This window comes from Salmo trutta, chromosome 34 (genome assembly GCF_901001165.1).
Source record: "Salmo trutta chromosome 34, fSalTru1.1, whole genome shotgun sequence".
Taxonomy (NCBI): Eukaryota; Metazoa; Chordata; class Actinopteri; order Salmoniformes; family Salmonidae; genus Salmo; species Salmo trutta.
In genome coordinates, this window is record NC_042990.1 from 39,931,910 (window position 1) to 39,942,869 (window position 10,960).

A 10,960-nucleotide genomic window follows, 5' to 3' on the forward strand; every position below is an offset into this window, starting at 1 on the left:
CCACTCAGTCAGCCCATTATCTACTGGCTCTATCCCCCCCTCAGTCAGCCCATTATCTACTGGCTCTATCCCCTCTCAGTCAGCCCATATCTACTGGCTCTATCCCCCTCTCAGTCAGTCCATTATCTACTGTCTCTATCCCCCCTCAGCCAGTCCATTATCTACTGGTTATATCTCCCCCTCAGTCAATCCATTATCTACTGGCTCTATCCCCCCTCAGCCAGTCCATTATCTACTGGCTCTATCCCCCCTCAGTCAGTCCATTATCTACTGTCTCTATCCCCCCTCAGCCAGTCCATTATGTACTGGCTCTATCCCCCCTCAGTCAGTCCATTATCTACTGTCTCTATCCCCCCTCAGCCAGTCCATTATCTACTGGCTCTATCCCCCCTCAGTCAGTCCATTATCTACTGGCTCTATCCCCCCTCAGCCAGTCCATTATCTACTGGCTCTATCCCCCCTCAGCCAGCCCATTATCTACTGGCTCTATCCCCCCTCAGTCAGTCCATTATCTACTGTCTCTATCCCCCCTCAGCCAGTCCATTATCTACTGGTTATATCTCCCCCTCAGTCAGTCCATTATCTACTGGCTCTATCCCCCCTCAGCCAGTCCATTATCTACTGGCTCTATCCCCCCTCAGTCAGTCCATTATCTACTGTCTCTATCCCCCTTCAGCCAGTCCATTATCTACTGGTTATATCTCCCCCTCAGTCAGTCCATTATCTACTGGCTCTATCCCCCCTCAGCCAGTCCATTATCTACTGGCTCTATCCCCCCTCAGTCAGTCCATTATCTACTGTCTCTATCCCCCCTCAGCCAGTCCATTATCTACTGGCTCTATCCCCCCTCAGTCAGTCCATTATCTACTGGCTCTGTCCCCACTCAGTCAGCCCATTATCTACTGGCTCTATCCCCCCCTCAGTCAGCCCATTATCTACTGGCTCTATCCCCTCTCAGTCAGCCCATATCTACTGGCTCTATCCCCCCCTCAGTCAGCCCATTACCTACTGGCTCTATCCCCTCTCAGTCAGTCCATTATCTACTGGCTCTATCCCCCCTCAGTCAGTCCATTATCTACTGTCTCTATCCCCCCTCAGCCAGTCCATTATCTACTGGTTATATCTCCCCCTCAGTCAATCCATTATCTACTGGCTCTATCCCCCCTCAGCCAGTCCATTATCTACTGGCTCTATCCCCCCTCAGTCAGTCCATTATCTACTGTCTCTATCCCCCCTCAGCCAGTCCATTATCTACTGGCTCTATCCCCCCTCAGTCAGTCCATTATCTACTGTCTCTATCCCCCCTCAGCCAGTCCATTATCTACTGGCTCTATCCCCCCTCAGTCAGCCCATTACCTACTGGCTCTATCCCCCTCTCAGCCAGTCCATTATCTACTGGCTCTATCCCCCTCAGTCAGTCCATTGTCTACTGGCTCTGTCCCCCTCTCAGTCAGCCCATTATCTACTGTCTCTATCCCCCCTCAGCCAGTCCATTATCTACTGGCTCTATCCCCCCTCAGTCAGTCCATTATCTACTGTCTCTATCCCCTCTCAGTCAGCCCATTATCTACTGGCTCTATCCCCCCTCAGTCAGCCCATTATCTACTGGCTCTATCCCCCTCTCAGTCAGCCCATTATCTACTGTCTCTATCCCCCCTCAGCCAGTCCATTATCTACTGGCTCTATCCCCCCTCAGTCAGTCCATTATCTACTGTCTCTATCCCCCCTCAGCCAGTCCATTATCTACTGGCTCTATCCCCCCTCAGTCAGTCCATTATCTACTGTCTCTATCCCCCCTCAGTCAGCCCATTATCTACTGGCTCTGTCCCCCTCTCAGTCAGCCCATTATCTGCTGGCTCTATCCCCTCTCAGTCAGCCCATGATCTACTGGTTATATCCCCCCTCAGTCAGCCCATTACCTACTGGCTCTGTCCCCCTCTCAGTCAGCCCATTATCTACTGGCTCTATCCCCCTCTCAGTCAGCCCATTACCTCTTGGCTCTGTCCCCCTCTCAGTCAGCCCATTATCTACTGGCTCTGTCCCCCTCTCAGTCAGCCCATTATCTACTGGCTCTATCCCCCCCTCAGCCAGTCCATTATCTACTGGTTATATCTCCCCCTCAGTCAGTCCATTATCTACTGGCTCTATCCCCCCTCAGCCAGTCCATTATCTACTGGCTCTATCCCCCCTCAGTCAGTCCATTATCTACTGTCTCTATCCCCCCTCAGCCAGTCCATTATCTACTGGCTCTATCCCCCCTCAGTCAGTCCATTATCTACTGGCTCTGTCCCCACTCAGTCAGCCCATTATCTACTGGCTCTATCCCCCCCTCAGTCAGCCCATTATCTACTGGCTCTATCCCCTCTCAGTCAGCCCATATCTACTGGCTCTATCCCCCCCTCAGTCAGCCCATTACCTACTGGCTCTATCCCCTCTCAGTCAGTCCATTATCTACTGGCTCTATCCCCCCTCAGTCAGTCCATTATCTACTGTCTCTATCCCCCCTCAGCCAGTCCATTATCTACTGGTTATATCTCCCCCTCAGTCAATCCATTATCTACTGGCTCTATCCCCCCTCAGCCAGTCCATTATCTACTGGCTCTATCCCCCCTCAGTCAGTCCATTATCTACTGTCTCTATCCCCCCTCAGCCAGTCCATTATCTACTGGCTCTATCCCCCCTCAGTCAGTCCATTATCTACTGTCTCTATCCCCCCTCAGCCAGTCCATTATCTACTGGCTCTATCCCCTCTCAGTCAGCCCATTACCTACTGGCTCTATCCCCCTCTCAGTCAGCCCATTATCTACTGGCTCTATCCCCCTCAGTCAGTCCATTGTCTACTGGCTCTGTCCCCCTCTCAGTCAGCCCATTATCTACTGTCTCTATCCCCCCTCAGCCAGTCCATTATCTACTGGCTCTATCCCCCCTCAGTCAGTCCATTATCTACTGTCTCTATCCCCTCTCAGTCAGCCCATTATCTACTGGCTCTATCCCCCCTCAGTCAGCCCATTATCTACTGGCTCTATCCCCCTCTCAGTCAGCCCATTATCTACTGTCTCTATCCCCCCTCAGCCAGTCCATTATCTACTGGCTCTATCCCCCCTCAGTCAGTCCATTATCTACTGTCTCTATCCCCCCTCAGCCAGTCCATTATCTACTGGCTCTATCCCCCCTCAGTCAGTCCATTATCTACTGTCTCTATCCCCCCTCAGTCAGCCCATTATCTACTGGCTCTGTCCCCCTCTCAGTCAGCCCATTATCTGCTGGCTCTATCCCCTCTCAGTCAGCCCATGATCTACTGGTTATATCCCCCCTCAGTCAGCCCATTACCTACTGGCTCTGTCCCCCTCTCAGTCAGCCCATTATCTACTGGCTCTATCCCCTCTCAGTCAGTCCATTATCTACTGGCTCTATCCCCCTCTCAGTCAGCCCATTACCTCTTGGCTCTGTCCCCCTCTCAGTCAGCCCATTATCTACTGGCTCTGTCCCCCTCTCAGTCAGCCCATTATCTACTGGCTCTATCCCCCTCTCAGTCAGCCCATTATCTACTGGCTCTATCCCCTCTCAGTCAGTCCATTATCTACTGGCTCTATCCCCCTCTCAGTCAGCCCATTATCTACTGGCTCTGTCCCCCTCTCAGTCAGCCCATTATCTACTGGCTCTGCCCCCCTCTCAGTCAGCCCATTATCTACTGGCTCTATCCCCCTCTCAGTCAGCCCATTATCTACTGGCTCTATCCCCCCTCAGTCAGCTCATTATCTACTGGCTCTATCCCCCCTCAGTCAGCCCATTATCTACTGGCTCTGTCCCCCTCTCAGTCAGCCCATTATCTACTGGCTCTGTCCCCCTCTCAGTCAGCCCATTACCTCTTGGCTCTGTCCCCCTCTCAGTCAGCCCATTAACAACTGGCTCCCCCCCACCCTCAGTCAATCCATTAACCACTGACTCTATTCATCCCCCTAACCTGCATTTCCCCCCTCCTATCACCAATTGTCCCCCTTTGTCAAACTCTCCATCCCTTTTCCTTCACCCACATTTCTGAGATGTTGAGCTGACAGGAAATAGAGAGACTTAAGAGTTATCTCTCCTATTCCCCTGAGGGAGCTACAATAGATAAAGACAGACTTATTGCTGAAGACCTGAATAGAGGGATGCTACAATCTCTCTCCCTCTTCTCTCTCTCTCTCTCTCTCTCTCTCTCTCTCTCTCTCTCTCTCTCTCTCTCTCTCTCTTTCTCTCTCTCTCTCCCTATTCAATTTGAATTTAATTACATTTAAGGGCTTTATTGGCATAGGGAAATAAAGCAAGTGAAGTAGATAATAAACAAATGTGAAAAATACAATTAAAAAGAACAGTAAATCTTACACTCACAAACCCTATCTCTCTCTTTCTCTGTCCTCACTCTCTCTCTCTGTCTCTCTCTCTCTCTCTCTCTCTCTTTCTCGCTCTCTCTGTCTCTCTCCGTCTCTCTTTCTCTTTCTCTCTCTCTCTGTCTCTCTCTCACTGTATATCTCTCACTCTGTCTCTCTCTCTGTCTCTCTCTCCTCTCTCTCTCTCTCTCTGTCTCTCTCTCTCTCTCTCTCTGTCTCTCTCTGTCTCTCTCTCTTTCTCTTTCTCTCTCTCTGTCTCTCTGTCTGTCTCTCTCTCTCTGTCTCTCTCTGTCTCTGTCTGTCTCTCTCTCTGTCTCTCTCTTTCTCTCTCTCACTCTATATCTCTCACTCTGTCTCTCTCTCACTCTCTCTTTCTCAATTCAATTCAATTGAAATGTAAGGGACTTTATTGGCATGGGAAACATTCAGTTGATGCTGAAAGTTTACATTCATATACCTTAGCCAAATACATTTAAACTCAGTTTTTCACAATTCCTGACATTTAATCCTTGTAACAATTCCCTGTCTTAGGTCAGTTAGGATCACCACTTTATTTTAAGAATGTGAAATGTCAGAATAATAGTAGAGAGAATGATTTATTTCAGCTTTTATTTCTTTCATCACATTCCCAGTGTGTCAGAAGTTTACATCCACTCAATTAGTATTTGGTAGCATTGCCTTAACATGGTTTAACTTGGGTCAAATGCTTCGGGTAGCCTTCCACAAGCTTCCCACAATAAGTTGGGTGAATTTTGGCCCATTCCTCCTTACAGAGCTGGTGTGACTGAGTCAGGTTTGTAGGTCTCCTTGCTCGCACACGCTTTTTCAGTTCTGCCCACAAATTTTCTATGGGATTGAGGTCAGGGCTTTGTGATGGCCACTCCAATACCTTGACTTTGTTGTCCTTAAGCCATTTTGACACAATTTTGGAAGTATGTTTGGGGTCATTGTCCTTTTGGAAGACCCATTTGCGACCAAGCTTTAACTTCCTGACTGATGTCTTGAGATGTTGCTTCAATATATCCACATAATTTTCCTTCCTCTATTTTGTGAAGTGCACCAGTCCCTAATGCAGCAAAGCACCCCCACAACACAATGCTGCCACCCGTGCTTCATGGTTGGGATGGTGTTCTTCAGGTTGCAAGCTTCCCCCTTTTTCCTCCAAACATAATGATGGGCATTATGACCAAACAGTTGTATTTTTCTTTCATCAGACCAGAGGACATTTCTCCAAAAAGTACGATCTTTGCCCCCATGTGCAGTTACAAACCGTAGTCTGGCTTTTTTATGGTGGTTTTGGAGCAGTGACTTCTTACTTGCTGAGCGGCCTTTCAGGTTATGTCCAATTTGTAAGTCGCTCTGGATAAGAGCGTCTGCTAAATGACTTAAATGTAAATGTAATGTAAATGTAATGTCGATATAGGACTTGCTTTGCTGTGGATATAGATACTTTTGCAGGTCCTTTGCTGGTGTTCTGGGATTGATTTGCACTTTTCGCACCAAAGTACGTTAATCTCTAGGAGACAGAACGCGTCTCCTTCCTGAGCGGTATGACGGCTGCGTAGTCCCATGGTGTTTATACTTATGTAATATTGTTTGTACAGATGAACGTGGTACCTTCAGGCATTTGGAAATTGCTCCCAAGGATGAACCAGACTTGTGGAGGTCTACAATTTTTTCTGAGGTCTTGGCTGATTTCTTTTGATTTTCCCATGATGTCAAGCAAAGAGGCAGTGAGTTTGAAGGTAGGCCTTGAAATACATCCACAGGTACACCTCCAATTGACTCAAATGATGTCAATTAGCCTATTAGAAGCTTCTAAAGCCATGACATAATTTTCTGGAATTTTCCAAGCTGTTTAAAGGCACAGTCAACTTAGTGTATGTAAACTTCTGACCCTTGTATTGTGATACAGTGAATTATAAGTGAAATAATCTGTCTGTAAACAATTGTTGGAAAAATGACTTGTGTCATGCACAAAGTAGATGTCCTAACCGACTTGCCAAAACTGTAGTTTGTCAACAAGAAATTCATGGAGTGGTTGAAAAACGAGTTTTAATGACTACAACCTAAGTGTACGTAAATGTCATGTTCGTGTGTGTAGGTGGCAGGGAAGTCAGGCGCAGGAGAAACCAAGTTGGTTAATATGGAGTATTTAATGAAAAACAAACTCCAAAACTAAAGTACAAATAAAATGGGTAAAGGATATCCGTTGCACAACGATTACACAAACCCATGTAACATAACATACAAACAATCACTGACAAGGACATGAGGGTTAAATACACAACATGATTAATGGGATTGGAAACAGGTGTGATGGAAGGCAAGACAATTATGGCTAGAAGACCGGTGACGTTGACCACCGAGCACCACCCGAACAAGGAGGGGCATCAACTTCGGGAGAAGTCGTGACAGTAAACTTCAGATTTCAACTGTATGTTTACATACATGAAGGGCACTTTTTGGCATTTGCTCTATGATCGATGAGAAACTCCACATTGCAAATGTACGGTCCCTTACTAGATGTCCGCGAATGTTTGTAAAATTTGCCGACGGCGGCGGGCCGTGCACCGGGGCAGATCTTCCGGGAAGTCATCGAACGAAGTCTCTCGGACATTCGGTTTCCGTTTTATAGAATTTTCACATTTTGGTCATTTTTCCGCTGTCCCGGTAAATTCCAGCAGATGGCAAATAGAATCTTATTGCAAATGTACAAAACATCACCAATCACGACATGGCCATTTCTCCTAAATGGAAAAGACTTCGAAGACGAAACTTGGTGAGCATAGGTTAGGCATAATGGTCAGTTAGCCCCAAACAAGATGGCATCGAGGCCTCAACGCTTTTTGAGGCCATTTTTCTGGGATTAAAGGTCAAAAATGAAAATAGAGCGCTAATTTCACCACTTCAAGTCAAAGTACATGAACCTACGGTGTCAGGAAAAAAGAACCAGACATTTATCTATCGTAATTTACGAGAAATCGTACAATGTACAATTGGTGATGCTCAAAGAAATGTGTTTTTTTCCCCAAAAAGTTACCGATCCAGTTGCGGCATGTTCAGACAAATCCGTTTAGGTGGGTTTCGGAACTCTACGTGATTTCTGTGATTTTCTGTAATTTTCTGAAATAACACTTGATTATTCAACCCTCTGTAAATAAGTCAGTTCTTAACGTAAAGACTTAAAACTCAAAATTCTGTAAGAGCCTACCCCAAGGAGGATATGTGTTCACTTTCAGCTTCCTGCGTAAACCGGAAGTGCCTTAAATTGGGGTCATAGGGGCTTTTTCGAAGGGTTAAAAAAGTCACATCTTTCCAAAACTTCAAATGTGTGATTAGGCAACCCTCATGAACTGTAAATCAGTTATTTATCCCAACAGATGTCAAAGAAAAAACTCTCACACACACACACAGCAAGGATGGAGTGACACAGTGTGGGGCTTAGAGACACACAGAGCCTGCAATAGTTACCTTTGTTCGAACTGTCAGAGAACCGTCCGACCTAGAGCTCTGAAACTTTACAAACCTGTTCTAGAGCTCAAGTCGATAGTGCGTGGTGAGTTATGTGGATCTAGAAGGTTCTCAGACCGAGAAACAGCCTCGTACATTTGCAATAACTTCAATTCATTTTGACCATTACAAAAATGACGACATTTAGAAAAGTCCCAGAGTCGCACAACTAGGTGCATTGAAACTGCTTCAGCCCATAGAGACGGACCCCAACGTTTCTGTCCAATAGCTCATTCAAGGACCCCGTAGCAATGCCCAGAAAATGTGGATTTTCAGCACCAATTAAGGTTGTTGCTCGTGCACCGAATGACCTATCAAGCCAAAACTCGGGATTCGGGGTCGCCTCACATAGGCCTACACATAATGTCAGAACTGGACCCGCAACTAGAATGTAACTACGTGTTTTACATTTTTATTATGGTTTAAACTGAAGGCGCTGTGAATTATGAAATATGTGATAGTTGGTTTCTAAACAAGTTGGAAAAAGTGGGTGTGGTGTCAGTTTGTATCAGTTTGGTGTCAGAATAATATCTAATTGACTGATGGACAGTGACTTGCTGGCTGACTTTTGTCCATTTGCAATATGTTTAAACAGTGATAGACCATCACCAAATTGACATTCTGAAATCAACACCAACGAGCGATGGAGAGGAACCAGAATCACTGCCTGGCCATTCCGAGTTCATTGGGCCAGTCAATTTTGCATTCCTGCAGTTTTTTTGAGCATGTCAAATTTGTGATGGTAAATGCCCATTGAAACATATTGCAAATGGACAGCCGTGCACCTGGTGATTGGAATGGGTTACCAGGAGCACATTTTTTAACTGTTTTTTAATGCCTTTAGGGGTGAGCAAGGGATATACGGTTGTGTAGGGAGCACCCCCCCACCCATGCACATCCAATAGGGGGCATCCATGGTCATTTTGGACATTTTTCAAAAAATTGTTAAAAAATAACAGTCCCACTTCTCCCTCATCATTCATGACAAATAGACCATCTAGGTTGATTCATGGCTTAACCTCTTACATCTACACGTTCCGCTAGCGGAACGTCTGCTCCAATATCCAATGATGGGCGGGGCGCGAAATTCAAACTCCTCTAAATCCGAAAACTTACACTTTTCAAACATATGACTATTTTACAGCTATTTAAAGACAAGACTCTCCTTTATCTAACCAAACTGTCCGATTTCAAAAAGGCTTTACAGCGAAAGCAAAACATTAGATTATGTCAGCAGAGTACCCAGCCAGGAATAATCACACAGCCATTTTTCAAGCTAGCATATCATGTCACATAAACCCAAACCATATCTAAATGCAGCACTAACCTTTGATGATCTTCATCAGATGACACACCTAGGACATTGTGTTATACAATACATGCATGTCTGTTCAATCAAGTTCATATTTATATCAAAAACCAGCTTTTTACATTAGCATGTGACGTTCAGAACTAGCATTCCCACCGAACACTTCCGGTGATTTTACTAAATTACTCACGATAAACGTTCACAAAAAGCATAACAATTATTTTAAGAATTATAGATACAGAACTCCTCTATGCACTCGATATGTCCGATTTTAAAATAGCTTTTCGGATGAAGCACATTTTGCAATAATGTAAGTACATAGCCCGGCGTTACAGGGCTAGCTATTTAGACACCCTGCAAGTTTAGCCTTCACCAAAATCACATTTCCTATAAGAAAAATGTTCTTACCTTGCTTGTTCTTCATCAGAATACACTGCCAGGACTTCTACTTCAATAACAAATGTAGGTTTGGTCCCAAATAATCCATCGTTATATCCAAACAGCGACGTTTTGTTCGTGCGTTCTAGACACTATCCCAACGCTAAATCTCGGCCACGAGCATGACGCAAAATATGACAAAAAATGTCTAAATATTCCATTACCGTACTTCGAAGCATGTCAACCGCTGTTTAAAACCAATATTTATGCAATTTATCTCGTAGAGAAGCGATAATATTCCGACCGGGAATCTGCCTGTCTGTAAACTGAGGAAAAAACCGAAAGCCGGGGGCGGGGCGTGTCACGCGCCTAAGGCTTAGTCCATTGACTGACCACTCAGCTTTTGCTCTCGTGTGCTTCAGCCAGGGCTTTGAATTACGTCATTCCTGTTTTTCCCGGGCTGTGAGACTCCATTGTTGACGTGAGAAGTGTCACGTAAGAGCAGAGATCCTTTGTAAACGACAGAGATAATAAAGAAGGGCAAGAAATGTTCAGACAGGGTACTTCCTGAACAGAAGCATCTCAGGTTTTTGCCTGCCATAGGAGTTCTGTTATACTCACAGACACCATTCAAACAGTTTCAGAAACTTTGGAGTGTTTTCTCTCCAAAGCTAATAATTATATGCATATTCCAGTTTCTGGGCAGGACTAATAATCAGATTAAATCGGGTACGTTTTTTATCCAGCCGTGAAATTACTGCCCCCTAGATGTAAGAGGTTAACAGAGGGCTATATATAATTTGGGCAGTATAAATGCCATTTGGACATGGTTCACTGACTTTTGGGTTTGGAAACTGACTTCCTATGATCGTACATGGCAAATGGACATAACATCCTGATTTGGCACATTCAATACTTTCATATTGCATTTGAACATTTCTTATGGCATTTGGCAATGGTTCACTGACTTTTGACTTTGACTTTTGACTTCCTATGATATCATATTGCAAATGGACAAAGCATCCCGATTTGGCAATTTCAATACTTTCATATTGTATTTGGACATTTCTTATTGCATTTGGCAATGGTTCACTGACTTTTGACTTCGACTTTTGACTTCCTATGAAATCATATTGCAAATGGACAAAACATGTGCCTTATGGACAAGTAAAAAAAGAATATGACAATAAAATATGACAAAAGTATGTTCATACAGATCTTATACATGTATAATTGACAAAGAAATTGAAAGAATTTCAAAAAACGGTCCAGATATCACCCCCTTAAAAAAGTGCTACGTTTTTGGAAAAAAAAATCTAATTTTCAAAATTTGACTCTTGGGTCTTGACTTGATGTGCATTTGCAATATGAAAATCTACCGTGGAGCTCG